The 15,582-nt window shown below is 38.6% G+C and overlaps 1 long non-coding RNA gene across 1 annotated transcript in view; it reads right to left on the reverse strand.

Annotated features, from left to right (window-relative positions):
• Positions 1 to 2,055: 2,055 nt before the first annotated feature.
• The window catches only part of LOC145510166 (uncharacterized), a 46,959-nt gene continuing 33,432 nt past the window's right edge, over positions 2,056 to 15,582 (reverse strand). Inside the window, exon 3 of the long non-coding RNA XR_014056845.1 lies at positions 2,056 to 6,168. This is a non-coding gene — a long non-coding RNA (uncharacterized LOC145510166). The remainder of the gene's footprint in view (positions 6,169 to 15,582) is intronic.

Genomic DNA, 15,582 nt, shown 5'->3' on the forward strand with positions numbered 1-15,582 from the left:
AGGTGATCTGGGTTTTGGTGTATACCACCTCAGTGTGAACTTTAGGCAAAGCATTTAAATTCTGTCTGCCTTTATGTCTCCATTTGTAAAATAAAGGATTTTGATATAATATTCTGAAGATTCATTCCAATGCACTAGTCTATGATTCTATCTAGTCTATCAATATCTAAACCACACCTGGAGGAAACTTCCCCAAGTCTAGAATTGCTCAATTTAAGGGGCTGAGAAGATACAGATGTACTGCAATAATTCCAGAAGGTGAGCTTCATGAGGGCAGAGATTTTTGTTAGGTTTACTCCTATAAGACCTGTATCCAAAATAGTAAAGGGCACATAGTAGGCTCTCAGTATTTCTTGACTGAATGAATTGGGGAAATATTTCACAAATACACTCCAAAACCTATCCTAAGCCTGTACTGTCTACATGACAGTCTTATTAATAAGCTTGTATATGTGTATGTATGTATGTATGTATGTGTGTGTGTGTGTGTGTGTGTGTGTGTGTGTGTTGTGTATTCACACAAATATAGGTCTCTTTCCTGTACCAACTTCCTACTGTGTTTTGGAACAAGTCTATGCAGTGTGTGATTATTTGTGCCACACAAGTACAACATGAATGTAGGCATAGCCATGTGTCGAATGAGTCTCATTCTGTCCTAGCTCTATCCATAAATGTCCATTAACACTCTCCCAGGTATTGTAGGTTCCATCCCTGGAACCAAAGTGAACCCAGACAAATAGATAATAATATGGCCCCCCCTAGAAAGTAGGCTCTGAACAATTCTAGCTCAGCAGTTTTCAAGCTGTGCTCTTCATGCCCTTGAATCTCATGAAATCACACAGAGAACTGAGTGGGTATGGCTCTGAGCTCACCATCTCCTGCACCAACTGGAGAAGCATCATGTTTACCTATCATGTGTTGAGTTTACCATAAAATTTTTGATTTGAAGAAAGAATTCACTGTTTTTAAAATGGCTAAAAATCCTTGAATGTTCTATTCAAAATGTCCCAGTTTCTAGAAATGAATAATAGCAATAGCTAACACTAATGAGCACTGACTATGTGGTACACTCTAAGAACTTTACATGTATTCATTCATTCAATCCTCACAACATTTCTTTGGCATAGGTATTGCTATTATTCTCAGTTTTCAGATGCAGAAACTGGGACACAAAGAGGTTAGAAAATGTTCTCAAAGTCATGCATAGCTAATAGTTAGCAAAAATTCAAAGTGAGGTGCATTAGCTCCAGGATTCATGCTCTTAAACCACTCCTTTTTACCACTTATACTACCTAGGAAAAGCCAAAAGCAAGCACTCTGTGCCAGCTTCAGAGTAGATTTTGCTGGAAATCTCTTTAATAATTTTTACATGATCCTCCTTGATAGACAACAAAAATTTCAATAAAGAAAAAAGCAAAAACTGTATCTGCCCAGGATCTTTAAAACTGTATCCTGATTCCATTCTCTCAGATCCAAACTCTTGGAATTAACAAGTTGATATGAAATTTGAATTTGTCCCCACACTATTTTGACTTAAAGGTTTAACTTAATATGGGCAACACCTCTGTCGTACACCTAACTGGCTCTGGTCCTTTAAGGAAACCCAAATACTTAGGTGCCACAGACTCATCAATTAATAAAATGACAAGCTAAAGATACCCTAAGTTAGTCATGGCAACTCCCCTAGATCCTGCTTGCTTGTCCCTCACCTGCTGCCTCTCTAAACCCTATCTCCACTCTGCTGTGAACTCTTATTGGAAACCCTTATTCCATCTTGTTTCAGGACCTATTAGTGTTGCTTCTTGGCTTACCATAACCTGATGGGCTCAGACTTGGCTCGGCTCTATCACTCTCGCAGTCAAGTACTGTCACGTGTTTGAATCCTGCTTTAGTTCCTGTTCTTTGGAACACAATTTCCAACACTAGCTAGTGTCCTGGTCTAGGATACCCAAGTCCCTCTCCTCTAGGGCTGTATATCGATGTTGCCCTCCTCAGTTTCACCTAAATGTTAGTTTATTCCAGTTCATTGTGCAGGAACTTTTATCATTCACCACAGCCAGAGTTGGGTCATTTATAACATGATTGGAGCATCTGAGTATCGACAAGGTGAGACTGAATGAGTCTTTCAGAAACTCTAAAAAATGAGTAAGATTATAAAGAAAATCAAGAAAAGGTAACTGGACTGCCTCACTTTCAAACTGTTACAACTGTCAAGAGTTTTTAAAGAGAGGTTTCAAAACCAAGGCTCAGAGAACTGAAAACTGAACATGTGCTATGGGATATATTCTTGTCACTGAGGGTGGGTCACTGGAGGAAGCCCTCCCTTACACATTAATATTCTTACACATTTAGCACTTAATGTAACTTCAGAAATTTAATGGAGTTTAAAAAAATTCAGATATTTACGATTCACCTGGATGCTACTAATCCTAACTCTTCAACCAAAGGGAAGAACAAAAATGGACTGATGAATCTTGCTGCATGTGGATTTCCAAGAATTTGTAACTGTATTTTCTACCCCTAAAAGTCATTCAACTTGATGTACAACAATTAACTCCAGAATTAGAGGAAAGTAAACTAGGGTTAGGGTGTTTGTAAATAATACTCTATTAGAATAAAAGAGAGATGGAGTGCCCTATGTTCTCAGCTAAGCTATGCTGATTTTAAACCAAGTATAATATTGACAAAATCAGTATGCCTGGCAGTTATGCATTAAAGGCATCATCTGAGTGGCATTTTGCCCCACTGGGCAAGTAGAGTTTGCTCTGTTTTTTTAGTCTACAGTATTTAGAAGAGGAGACTGCTCAAAGAGACCCAGGATGCACTCATACTTAGAACAAAGAACAGAAGAGGCATGCAAATAAGGATGTTTGGTTTTTTCTTTCAGAAGAATAGATTAGGTGGAAGAGTCACAAGCTAGTGAAGCACTACTAGTTATAGATACTGCCCAAGGCATTTTCATGATCATGAAGACGTTTCTCAGATCTTTGTCTGTGAGGAGAATGACTGATCTAGGCCTCAGCTGCTGCACTGTGAAATCCACCACTACTTTCTCATGGAGGTCACGGTTCCCATGAGCTGCTCTTAACTAACAGCAATGATTAAGGCTGGTTACTGAGATGGGTCCATTTCTGGAGAGATGGGAACTCCTCTGGTGGGGGACTTTGGCTCAAGGGCTTTTGTAGAACTATGCTACAGTCTAAGAGTGTTCCACCCATCCCTCTGTCCTTCTCTCTCTCCTCCACAAGGGTCATGCCTGCACTATGTTCTGAGGTCTTTCCCAGCTACGCTTCTCTCCTTACTCACTTTCCCTTACAGTCATTCCTCTAATAAACCTCTTACATATATAACCCTATTTTACTGTCTTTTTCTCAGATGACACAGACTTACACAATAGTTTTACATACAGATTTGATTTAGTCTACTCTTTACAAAAAGTTCATGAAATAGTTTATAATCAAACTTATTACAAAGCACATATAACCTGTTCCTTTTAAGAAGAATGCATGTTCAAGAAATGGTAACAGGTGGAAAGAGGTCTAATTTTTGTGTGTATGAAAAGTCCAGCAGAAGACTCCAGGCATGGCTGGGCTAAGGATTTTATCCATGTCATCAAGAATTACCATCTTTTGGCTCTGAAGTTCTCTGTTTTGGCCCTATTCTATGAGAGCTTATGCTTTTCCTCTATTAACTCCAGGTTTACATCCTCCTCTTCAAAACTCCAATGGTGGAAAGCTTCTGTCTTTTCAAACTCCAGTCAAACTCCTAAACATGACTTGATTGACCTAAATCAGATCACATGTTCATACCTGAGGTAAAAACTGTAGTCTGGAGGATGGGATACACCAATTGGCTTAATGCTAGAAAAGATCCCACCCTAAAACTGAGAGAAAGATCAGTCTCATTTAACCATGAAGACAGAAAAGGGAAGAAGTGACTTCCATAGTGGAAAACTAGGATGTTCTTTTGAAAAGAAGGGGATAGTTTCTGAGCAACAGAAAATGGAAATCCAGGAATGTTAAACCATTTGCATAAGGAAGTGGTTCTTAAACTTTAGAGCATATCAGAATTACTTTGAGGGCTTGTTAAAATACATATTGCTGCTGGGCTTTACTCTCAGAATTTCTGATTTAGTATGTCTAGGTTGAGTTACAGGAATCTGCATTTCTAATAAGTTCCTAGTTGATGTTGATCCTGGTCTGAACCACTGCTCTGAATAAGTAAAATGTGTTAACCCTTTTGAGTAATTTCTAAGTTCCAGGCATTGCTATTAAGTTTTACATACATTATCTCATTTAGTCTTCACAATAACACTAGGAGGTAATTACTATTATTATCTTTATTTTAGTGTTTTGAGAAGCTAAGTTTCAAAAAGCCTACGTAACTTTACCAAGGACACATATTAGAAAGTGTCAAAATTGAAATTTAGACTCAAATGGCTGCTAAAGTAAACTTTTCTAAGACAAACAGCCAGGGAAGAGGATGATATCTGCCTCAGGAAAGTAGAAACCAACTAGTTCCCTACTATTGGGTTATCCATGGCCTATGTGATTTGAAGTTTGAAAACCAATTAACTACCAGTTCACCAAGATCATCCATGTTAATTGTATCTTAAGCACATATAGGCACATAAAGTGGTTATAAAAAATGGTAACGGTTTCATGCCAATTTACAATCCAGACCAGAAGCCACACTATGGAAATACCTAGAAAGGACATGTTTCTCTCAGATATTTCCTCTTGAGTTCCAGCTACGATGTGAACTTTTAATATCTCATCAACTAGATAGCAGTCATAAACCATCATCTCTGTTTTATCTAGTTTCTAATGCAAGAAGAAGCACATTCTTAATAATGACCTAAACCAAGCTCATGAAATAGTGCTCAAGGATGATGAACTCTAAATTACGAGTGATTACTTTTAAATTCATGGCAACTTTCCTGAGCATTTTTACTACCTGCTTAATTTCTCCAGCAAACCATAGTCATTGTAACCTATAATACAAGCTGTTCATCTAGAGGAAGGAATTACTAGTTTCCTTAAAGGTTTATTAAATTTTAAAGAAGGATTTATCATGTCAGATCATGGCACATCCTGCTGTCAAGCACAACCTCATGTTTACCACAACTGAATCATAAAAAATTATTAATTACAGCCTTTAAATAGCCTGTATGTGAAGTAGGAAAACCACAAAGGTCAGACATGAAGGGAAAAGTAAAAGAATTCATGACAACTAGGATTTTAAACTCTGAATATTATGAACTATGATTCAATCTCAGGAGCTGCATTTATTCAATAAAGAACTGTAACAAATTTGCTTTGCACAGGGCCCTGTGCTAAACACTGAAGAGGATACAAAGAACATTAAAACATGAACACTTCCTTTAAAGAAACAACAGTCTGGTAAGGGAACTGATAAAATACCTCTGGCTTTTGAGCAGCATAACTAGCTGGATCTCAGATATGAAATGAAAATTTCTCCTGCCATATAAATAAATAAGAAACGTCACAGCCATCAGTGATTTCTGGCCTCCAAATGTGAATGAGGGTTCCCAAAACTGTGATTCAGGGGATGCTGCCACCCCCCATGGTGATAGCTGAGGAGCTGGGGGAATGCAAGAAGCAAGGTCAACAAGAAAACAGGATTGGCCCCAGATAGCTGAGATGCATATGAAAGGAATGAATTCAGTGAGCTCAGAGGCTTGCATCTTCCCATACATAGAATGATAAATTCCCTAACTTGATACCTGACCTTCGATGTTCAGACTGCCTGCTCCCTTTGTTGCAAACTTGTATATAGCTTGACTTCTCCCCTGCCTCCTTGGAGCAGTTTTCTCAGAGTTACTGAGATGCTGTCTCCCAGGCTTGGAGTCCTAAACATTTCCATCAAATAAAATAACCCTTTACTTCCAGGTTGTGGCTATATTTTTTAGCTGACACAGACTATATACCTAGTTAGGCTAACAAGTATAGTGCTCTATCAAGGATATTCAAAAATGCAATAGCTCAAACAAGATGTCCAGGGTAGGTACCTGCTCCAAGAACCAATAAGGGATCCAGGGATAAAAAAAAATAATAATAAGATATGGTATCTTACCAGTATCTAGAGTCTAGGATCTTTCCATCTTCATGGACAAAACACAAACATGTCACTATGTCCTGGTTCTACCTGGAAGAAAGAATAAAGAGAACATGGAGACAACAGGCACAACAGTACAACAGGCACAATGCCCTAAGGCCTAGGCCTGGAAGTGGCACATATTACTTCTGTTTACATTCCATTGGAAAGAATTTAGTCATAGGACCAGGCCTAATCACAAGAGAAGACAGAAAACAAGGTCTAGTATTGGGCCTAAAAAAGAGGAGAATGAGTTTTGGTAGTCAGCTAGCAGTCTTCTCTCTCATACTACACATGATTTATTTCACTTACTCTTCACAACTATACAATGATATTGCTATTTTTACTTCCACATTACATATGATGTAATCAAGGCTTAGAGAGGTTAAACAACTGTTCCAAGTTCACATTAAGCCCCTGAATAGAAGAACTGGAATTTAAACCACAGCACACCAGATTTCCAACCTGTGTATGCAGCCATTGTGAAAGGGAACTGCAATGATACACTACCTTCGCACTACTCTAAATATGATGGCTTTAATATTTGGTTGCAAAGAGTCAGGCATGACTGAGCAACTATCACTCACTCACTAATATTGGGTAGAGTGTGAAAAGAGATCTTTTTCTTTTAATGTGAGAGTAGTTAATAGTAATGATGTATATGTGCATTCATAAAAATTGTGAATTTTGACAAGAGGCCAAAAAAGTACAGCCTTTGACCCACCTATCACCAACAAAGAGCCATTTACTTCACTACAGCTTGTATCTTGCAAATCTTTTCATCCTGCTTTTGTATTTTATTGGGGGTAGTGTCAGGTAATGTTATTATAATTAAGCCATTTTCTATATAGAAGGTGTTTTTTGGCCAGAGCCAAAAGGAATTGCAATCAAGGCAGAGCTGGTTGTGAGCGCCAACTAGAAAACTGTAACTGAGCTGCCTGACATTTGAAAGATTGGGGAATTGTTTTTATTGTCATTTTGTTTCACAAGTACAATTTGATTTCTACAGGCTTTTTTATTCGTTATATTTCGAACGTCTGCCACCATGTACCAAAGCAGACAGATAGTGGTGCCTGCAAAGGGAATCTTAGGCTGTCTGCCACTTGGAATGTGAAGACAGGCATAGTGGCTCTTTATTTCAGAAGGGTATCTGCCACTTTCTGAAGGTAACTCGTGAACATCTGCAGGTTTGAGAATACAAAGAGAAAAATAAAAGGAAGGATAAGAGAGGGCAAGCTGGAGCAAGGAAACAAAAGAGTCTGGTAAATAACAGTGTTTAAAAAATATCTAAGTAAGTATTAAAGAGCTTAAGAACCATGTTGGATATCTGAATTTTTTTTTTTTTTTTAATTTTTTAAGATGAAAGAGAATTCAGAACCTGGTGATTTTTACTAGACACCTCATCACTTTCTGCTTGTGAATGACATGTGCTAGGCAGTTAGCATTCAGGACTGGAAGGAATGATTAGCTTGGGCTCACCACACTGTCATACAACCTTTCACATGGCTGGCAAAATACCTATCAGTGACACAGCAGCAGCAACAGCAGTAGCAGCCTTGTCATCTCACTGAGAAAGGAGGGCTGGTGTTGGCAGATAAGTGACAGAAAGTTTGACGTCTGGCCATTTGTCATTGGAAAAACTCCAACAGACAAAAGGAAGTGCAGCAGATGTGCAATCCTAGGACAACTCAGGTGAAATAAACAATCGAACCTCCACCTCCATATTTTACATATGCATCTAGAGCAATAGGCCAGGCACTACACCACACGATGGACTTCTCTCCACCCCAGGTTCTCCAGATGTCCTCACAGCCATGATTTACTTCCACTGTCTCTTATCAGGATGGTATATAGTCTTGCTCTTTCTTTTCCCAAGATCCTCTCTAAGGCTATGACCCTACTTTAAGAGGCAAGAGAAACATTAGCCAACAAGTAGCTCTTCTCAGATTGAGTATATGTACACATTGGAAAATTCCTCAGAGGCCAAGATGGGGTAGAAACAAGTGGTGGATATTGTTAGGAGACAAGTCTCCATGGATCTCTCATAATTTCACACATTTTTGCACACAGAGGAAGATTTTGTTCCAGACTATCTTCAAACAGCAAAGAGCCTTGAAAGATAAAGAGTTCCTCCTTGTGGAGGAAATGGCAGGTTTGTTTACTGTCCCGTATTAAGAGAGGTAACATCTCCCCTGGGACAGAGGTTGGGTGGGTCTATTTGCAGCCTGCTGTGAAAGATTTAGGTTTCTTAATCTTGGGGGCTAATCTTAAGGGAAATCAACCCTGAATACTCCTTGGAAGGACTGATGCTCAAGCTGAAACTCCAGTATTTTGGCATTTGATGCCAACAGCTGATTCATTGGAAAAGTACCTGATGCTGAGAAAGATTGAGGGCAGAAGGAGAACAAGGCTTCAGAGGATAAGATGGCTGGATGGCATCACTGATGCAATGGACATGAACTTGGGCAAACTTTGGGAGATGATGAGGGACAGGGAGGCCTGGCATGCTGCTGTCGGTGGGGTCACAAAGAGTCAGACACAACTGAGTGACTGAACAACAATAAAATCTTGCGGTTCCTCAGTTATCACACAAACTCATTGCACGTGCTGCATTTCTGGAACTTCTGCCTCACCTCTGTGAGAGGTGGGCAAAAAAGGGAACCAATGCCAACCTGAAGCTCATGATGCTTCCAGTGCCATGAATAATAAAGTTCTTTGTCTCTAAGACAGGAGTCTTGTATTTCCTGCTTGCATCCTTGAAACTACAGTAGGCTGGCTTGTTAGGCTGGCTTGTTAGGCTGCCAGTAGTGTGAAACTACAGATCTTCACAGTCTGGACAATCACTTCTCTGTAGTTTTGTCTACTACTCAGTATCAACTTAGTCCCAAGAACACTTTGTTTTCTCCCCTTTGTCTATGTACCTCTGATGTTTATACAAATCCTATTATGACACGATTGAAAGTCAATATTCAAATGAATGTCTTTTTCTCATGGCACTTTATGTTCCTAAGACAAAGGTCCATGCTTTAGTCATTTTTGTAACTTCAACTATTAGTATAAAATAGATGCTTAATAAACAAATCAAGCTAGGGGATTTGAAACAGCCAACTTGAGTTCTCCAGATATTATCTATCTTCTTGGCATAGTAAACTCTCCATCTGGTTCGTACTTATGTATGAAGTTGTAAGATATTTTTGTCAAACCATAGATTCAGCCATCATGACAACTGTTAGCATCAAGTACCCACAATTTCATTTGGTGGTGGCAAAACTATAAGAATGATCTATAACTGAGAGGCACAAAGAGGCTACTGCAGTGATTCTGCTTGTTGGAAAACCACAGCAAAAAGTTCTGCTATAATTGAGTATTTCTCCAAATGTCTTTGCCTATATTCTAGGAAAAACAGAGTCTGCGAGTAAAATGTTCTTACCAGGAATAAAGCATCTTTTCTGAGATTCCAGTGTCCCAGCATACAGAAGGTAACAGTACCATAGTTTTCAAGACTAATTGTGATCCCTCCATAATTTTCCCAGGAAGAACAAACTCATTTCTTCACCTTCTCTGACCTCTTGATCCTCTTCTTTTTTTCTCTCCTCTTTTTCCCCCTCTTACTCCACTAATGGGTAGATCTGAATGACAGAGGAGCAAGGAAGCAATGGTGGTTCCCAGTGTTCCCACAAATTATATACAGTGGTTGTGGTTTAGTCGTAAGTTGTCTCCACTCTTGCAACCCCATGTACTATAGCCTGACGGGCTCCTCTGTCCACAGGATTCTCCAGGCAAGAATAGTGGAGTGGGTTGCCATTTCCTTCTCCAGGGGCTATTCCCAAACCAAGAATTGAACCCGGGTCTCCTGCATTGCAGGCAGATTCTTTACCAACTGAGCTACGAGGGAAGCCCCCCCTTGCCAGTGTCATTTCCTAAAAGGGTGTATTAGGTGAGAACAAATCTCCGTGGGAAGAGATTTATAGTTAGAGTGAAATAGGAACATTTTCTTTCCTCAATATCTTTTTTTTTTTTAAGGGAAATAAAAATTTCCTCTATATAAGCATAGTTAGATCATAACTATAGTATTTGGCACAATTCAAAAACTCATTTTCCACCAAAGCAAAGAAATATATTTGAAACTGCTTCCCCAATCCTCTTACTCTCAATTCCCAAGAAAAAGCAAAGGGTATAATATTTTGCAGATTCTACAATATCCTTTAGTTATAAGAAACTGGTACGTATGAGACAGATTTCTGGAGATGTAAATAAATTTTGCTAAAATGAAATGAAAGTTGCCCAAAACTTTGTAATAGATACTGATAAGGACTAATGAAAGACTCTGTCTTTATTTCTACCTTTGAAGATCATAATTATAATTAAATAGCTTTACCCACATTACTGTATTTTAAGACCGATTAATTTACTTTTATTGCTTCTTCTGTTTCTTACCCCTCACTGATAACACTCTGTGATTTAAAATAATTTGAGACGCTGCTTTCTAATATGAAAGAAAAAAAAGGAACAAATGGTACACTCTAATAGCTAAAGGCCAGTGTTTGACTTTCAACTCAGCCATTTACTAGTTTGCGGCAAGGCACTTTAGTTTAACTAACTTCAGTTTCCTTATCTATAAAGTGTCAAATACACAGTGTCAACCTTAAGGGTTTTGTGGTGGTTAAATAAAATAATATAAAAGTGTTTCCATACAACTTGTTACATGGTGAATATTCAAAAATTAATACTAGTTACCATTTTGTGAGATTTATGATGTGTCAGGCACTATGCCGAACACTTTACTATTTAGTAGCTTATTTAATAAAATATGTATTATTAAAAGTCCTGTTTTACTAATGAGGACATTGGCATCAGAGAAATTAAATAATTTACCCAAGGCCATAGAATTAGTCATTAACTGCACAAGGCTAGAAGCCCAGCCAGATTTTCTGACTCTGGGTCCAGGATTCTTTCCAATAAATATAAACAACTGGGAATAGATGTAAACTGGTTCCATTCCATGCTTCAATCTAGCCAAACAAACTGCCACTTGCTTTCTCACAAACATGCCCCACAGGGCCACATCTTTACAAATTTCATGAATAAGTTTGATTTGAGATAATTTCTGATTCAGCAGCTGGGATTTGCTGATCTCTGAAGCCACCTTTGCTTTCTAGGGCAGAAGTTGAGATCAAGGGCACCTACTGTAATGGGAGATAACAACTGTCCTTACATCTGAGTTCAGTAAAGCATCAACCCCCCTCAAGAGGTTTAACTCTCTCCTCAGCTGTCTGCACTTGAATCTTAGGAATAGTCCACTGTAGACCTTCTTTTCCTGCTCCCAACCTTAGTGTGTTGAATCTTTTCCCCTTTCCAGTGATATTACTCCAAACATTTTTCAGGCTTCTTAAATATAAGTGGCTCTCTTCATAGTGGCCTTACAGCTGGTACAGATGCCATCCTAGTATCCTAGCCCTTACTCAGCTCTAAATTTTCATTCATGTTTGTAAAGGGTCTAAGCTCTAGTCTGATCTCCCCTATAAGCAAGTTCATAGTTTCATATTTATATTCTTGTGTATATATTAAAAACTTGCCTAAGGATCTTTTGGTTTTCCCAAGTCGCTCAGTGGTAAAGAATCTGCCAGCCAATGCAGCAGATATGGGTTCTATCCCTGGATCAGGAAGATCCCTTGGAGAAGGAAATGGCAACCCACTCCAGCATTCTTACAGGGGGAATCCCATGGAGCAGAGGAGCTCAGCAGGCTACAGTCCATGGGGTTGCAAAAGAGTCGAACATCACTCAGCAACTAAACAACAACAAAGGAATTTTTGTAGTAAAATAATATATATTTCTTGGAAATTTTTCAAACATTATAGATATAAAAGTGGAAGCCAACCCTCCTAATCTTACTCTACTTCTTGAAGGTGAATAGTATTAGTAATTTAGTGTGTATTACTCTAGACTCTTCTGTGTATAACAGCTACCAGTGCATGCATGCTCAGTCACTCAGTCATGTCCAACTCTGCAACCTCATGGTTTGTAGCCCACCAGGCTCCTCCATCTCTGAGATTTCCCAGGCAAGAATAGTGGAGTGAGTTGCCATTTCCTTCTCCAACATATACCCACTTGCATATAAATATGTATATGGTATATTATATAAATTTACATATATATTATACATTGCATATGCAGCAAATATATACATATTACTACTACTACTACTAAGTCACTTCAGTCGTGTCCAACTCTGTGCGACCCCATAGATGGCAGCCCACTAGGCTCCCCCATCCCTGGGATTCTCCAGGTAAGAACACTGGAGTGGGTTGTCATTTCCTTCTACAATACATGAAAGTGAAAAGTGAAAGTGAAGTCGCTCAGTCGTGTCCGACTCTTAGCGACCCCATGGACTGCAGCCTACCAGGCTTCGCCGTCCATGGGATTTTCCAGGCAAGAGTACTGGAGTGGGGTGCCATATATATAATTTCTTTATATAAATGGATAATGGATAAATGGAATCATAAACTCTACAATTTGCTTTCTTCAATAAACAATATGTCATAGACACATTTTCATGTCAAAACATATAGATACACTTAGTTCTTTTTGACAACACTATGATAAGAAAGCCTTTCTAAGTGAACAATGCAAAGAAATAGAGGGAAATTATAGAATGGGAAAGACTAGAGATCTCTTCAAGAAAATTAGAGATACCAAGGGAACATCTCATGCAAACATGGGAACAATAAAGGACAGAAATGGTATGGAACTAACAGAAGCTGAAGATATTAAGAAAAGGTGGCAAGAATACACAGAAGAATTATACAAAAAATATCTTCATGACCCAGATAACCATTATGGTATGATCACTCACCTAGAGCCAGACATCTTGCAGTGCAAGGTTAAGTGGGCCTTAGAAAGCATCACTACGAATAAAGCTAGTGGAGGTGATGGAATTCCAGCTGACCTATTTCAAATTCTAAAAGATGATGCTATGAAAGTGCTGCTCTCAATATATCAGCAAATTTGGAAAACTCAGCAGTGGCCAGAGGACTGGAAAAGTTCAGTTTTTATTCCAATACCAAAGAAGGGCGAGGCCAAACAATGTTCAAACTACCACACAGTTGCGCCCATTTCATATGCTAGCAAAGTAATGCTCAAAATTCTCTAAGCTAGAATTCCAGAATGTTCAAGCTGGATTTTGAAAAGTCAGAGGAACCAAAGATCAAATTGCCAACATTTGTTGGATTATAGAAAAAGCAAGAGAATTACAGATAACCATCCACTTCTGCTTCATTGAGTATGCTAAAGCCTTTAACTGTGTGGATCACAACAAACTGTGGAAAATTCTTCAAGAGATGGGAATATCAGACCACCTTACCTACCTCCTGAGAAATCTGTATGCATGTCAACAACCAACAGTTAGAACCGGACATGGAATAACAGACTGGTTCCAAATTGGGAAAGGGATACGCCAAGGCTGTATATTGTCACCCTGCTTATTTAACTTATATGCAGACTACATCATGTGAAATGCCAGGCTGGATGAAGCACAAGCTGGAATCAAGATTGTGGGGAGAAATATCAATAACCTCAGGTATGCAGATGATACCACCCTTAGCACAGAAAGCAAAGAGGAACTAAAGAGCCTCTTGATGAAGGTGAAAGATAAGAATGAAAAAGCTGGCTTAAAACTCAACATTCAAAAAACGAAGATCATGGCATCCGTTCCCATCACTTCATGGCAAATAGATGGGTAACAATGGAAACAGGGAGAGACTTTATTTTCTTGGGCTCCAAAACCACTGCAGATGGTGACTGCAGCCATAAAATTAAAAGACACTTGCTCCATGAAAGAAAATTATGACAAATCTAGACAGCATATTAAAAACCAGAGACATTACTTAGCTGACCAAGGTCCATATAGTCATGCTGTGGTTTTTCCAGTAGTCACGTATGGATGTGAGAGTTGGACCACAAAGAAGGCTGAGCACCAAAGAATTGATGCTTTTGAACTGTGGTGTTGGAGAAGACTCTTGGGAGTCGCTTGGACTGAAAGGAGATCAAAGCACTCAATCCTAAAGGAAATCAACCCTCAATATTCATTGGAAAGACTGATGTTGAAGCTGAAACTCCAATACTTTGGCCACCTGATGTGATGAACTGACTCATTAGAAAAGACCTCAATGCTGGGAAAGATTGAAGGCAGGAGAAAGGGATGACAGAGGACGAGATGGTTGGATGGCATCACCGACTCAATGCACATGAGTTTGAGCAAGTTCCAGAAAATGGTGAAGGAGAGCAAAGCCTGGGATGCCACTGTCCATCGAGTCACAAAGAGCTGGACACGACCTACAGACTGAACAACAATACTCTACTATATTAGTGTACTACATTTAGCCAATTTCATACTGATGGACATTCATATTCTTTTCAGTTTGGGAGGTATTATAACCAACACTGCAATAAATATCCTTGGAAATAAGTGTTTAAGTATTTTTATAGGATGCATTCCCAGAAGTGGAATTGCTGAGTCAAAGGGTATACACAGGTAAAATTTTGATAGACATTGTCAAATCACCCTCTTCCTCACTGTATTTGAGAGTACTTATTTCCCAAAATATTCTCCAACACTGGATATAAACAACCTTTTTATTTTTTTACAATATGATAGGCATAAAAACCTTATTTAAATTTACAATTCATCAACTGTTAATGAAATTCAATATTGCAGTTTCAATTCTACCCCCCCATGAAGGTCTATTAGAGTTGCATCTTAATTCAGTCTAGGTTTCCTGCTGATGTCCCTGATGACTCATCACTATCACATTTTAGACAGACACTTTGATCATCTACCATCCCCATCACTTGATACAAGAACCTGAAGCCAGTTGGAGATATGTCAGTGCTCAAGTTGATACACAGTGAAATTGAAACTGAGGGCCAATGCAGTTACATTCTTTCTTGTTGCTAGTTACTGTCCTAAGCAGATACTAAATTCTTATTCATTTTAATGTCCGTCCATTGTGTCTGACATGCTGCAGTAAGTACTAAATACTTTTTCATTAAATAAATGAATTGAAATAAAACAAGCTCTTTTATTCTCTTATAGTAAGATGTATCAGTAGATGTCTCTAGTGATTACAACATTGAAACCAAAAAGACAACACTAGATTTTTATTTATTTCCTATAATGTCATATCTAAATCATATTTGTGGTAATATGGAAAAATACAGATACACAACAAAATATTTATCAGACAAAGATTATTCAACCAAGTGGGTAATTATCAATCACACTTTACTTTGTAGTTAAAAGCAAAGCCTTTAGAATGAAAACTAGGGTCCAGCACCACAGAGAGTAGAAGGGTATGGTTAAATTACTTACAGTAAGGATATATAAGAGACTCGGGTTCAATCCTGGGTTGGGCAGATCCCCTGAAGGAAAGCATTGCAACCCATCCAGTATTCTTGCCTGGAGAATC

The sequence above is a fragment of the Giraffa tippelskirchi genome, chromosome 1 (genome assembly GCF_054371585.1).
Source record: "Giraffa tippelskirchi isolate mGirTip1 chromosome 1, T2T-mGirTip1v1.2.pri, whole genome shotgun sequence".
Lineage (NCBI taxonomy): Eukaryota > Metazoa > Chordata > Mammalia > Artiodactyla > Giraffidae > Giraffa > Giraffa tippelskirchi.